The following is a 1,895-nucleotide window of genomic DNA, read 5'->3' as shown; positions in this document are numbered from 1 at the left end:
GCTCTGCCCGCCTTCCGCTGCTTGAGGGTCATGGCGAGGCGCCGGGACAGCGCCCGCTCCGCTCCCCGCGAAAACTTTCCTGCCGCAGCCGCGAGAAAGCTGCCTGGCAACCGCGCGCGGATTGGCTGCGGCGCGGGCACTGCGGCCAATGAAAAAAAGGCGCTTGGGCGGGCCGAGCAGGCAGGTGAGAGCCGCTGCCGGCAGCAGAGAGGGCGGGGCCGGGCAATGGCGAGGGCTTGGTTGCGGCTCCAGAAAGGGGGCAGCTGTGGGGCTGGCCTGGAGAGGGGCGAGAGCAGGGGGCGCACACCAGGAAGCTTTCCCCCTTTGCCGTCTCACTGACCTCCTGCCACACTTTTAGCGTCTCTCGTTCCTTGGAGTCGCAGACCAGCAGACTCCCGGTGCCTGAAGAAGGGCGGTTGCACCCCAAAGTTTGCCAAGAACTTTATTCCGACGACTCCATTGATCTAATGAAAGAGATCGCATCTACGCAAGAAACCGTGCCTGCCCGGGGCCTTAGACCGACACGGCGACAACCAGAAACCCTAGAGCAAAGAGTGGGATCTGAGCACAAGCACCAAAAGCTTGCAGAGGTGACTGCAGCGCTGTGCTGTCCTAAACCCACGTCCAGGCAACTGAGCACATGGTGGGATGGCCAGAGGGCGGAAGCACCTGCAAAGCCTGCTGGTTGCAGTAATGACCCCCCTGCTTGTCCAGTTGCGTTCACTGAGGTCAGGTAGCAAGTAACTTGGCCATCCATCTTGACGAACCTTTGCATGCAGATCTTATTGACCTCATCTCCTTTCAGGGCATACTTGAGTCTGTTCCTTTAGGAGAATAAGGAGTGGAAGGCACTCTCTTCACTTGTGAGGACCTGCTGATGGACGGAAAGCCTGCAAAGTGAAAGAAAATAAATTTATTTCAGCTATTCTATCATGGAAGACAAATGCTCCTTTCAAAACAGACAACCACGTTTAATACCTTGTAGGCAAGACTTGCCATTGGTTTCCTATTTCAAGAATTTTGAGTTCCACTACCTGACGCAGCTCTGCCCCTTACATCCCATTGAGAGCACTGCAGTGGGGGCATGGTCGCTAACCATCCCTATGTCTGCAGGCAGGATGCAAGGAGTGCTTAGCTTTGCCTTTTGCTTCCTTCCTACTTTATCACTTCACCAACATCTACAGGATGACCAAACTGCAGTTGTTTGCATACCGTTTTCTTAACGTTTGTTTCAAAGCACATGGCGAGAACATTAAACTCACTCTCCTACCTGCCAGGGACCACGAGCATGACACCCACAAGCCCATCCATTTCTTCAGGTGGCTGGTTGAAAAGGAGAATGAGCAGGAGGATTTGACATGAGGTGGAGTTCAGCAAAAGAAAGCTGCTGTTATGCACCAAGTTGTGTAAACGCCTAACGTTGCTGCACCCCACAAATTCATGCTCAAATGTGCAAAGTGAATGAACCTCCAGGCCTTAAAGATTTCAGCTTCTTCGCCTGCCACACCTTAGCTGTTCCAGTATCTTTGTATCCTAGGAGGCTGCCTTCAGAAACAGAGTTAGGCCTTGCGTGCCTGCTCTTCCCTGATCATAACAAGGCTGCCAGTCTTCCCTGGTCTTTTGCCCTCACCTCAGTGGGCTCCAGGCCCTCCCGTTCAGCTCTATGGGCTTCGTGCCATTCTTCTATGCCTCGTCAGGGCCCTTCTGGGTGTCAGGCCTAGTCCTTTAGGGTTTCAGGCCCTTTCTCTTTGTTTTCCTGGGCTCTGGGTCCTCTCATGCAGCCCTTCAGACTTCAGACCCTCTCCCTCTCCTTGCCCTCCTGGGCTCTAGGCCTGCCTACACAGCCTTCTGGCTTCAAGGTCACACTCCCTCTTAGCCTTCCTGGGCTCTGGGCC

Source organism: Alligator sinensis, unplaced genomic scaffold (genome assembly GCF_000455745.1).
Source record: "Alligator sinensis unplaced genomic scaffold, ASM45574v1 scaffold1635_1, whole genome shotgun sequence".
Lineage (NCBI taxonomy): Eukaryota > Metazoa > Chordata > Crocodylia > Alligatoridae > Alligator > Alligator sinensis.
The sequence above is the reverse complement of the archived record's forward strand: the minus strand, read 5'-3'. Positions refer to the sequence as shown.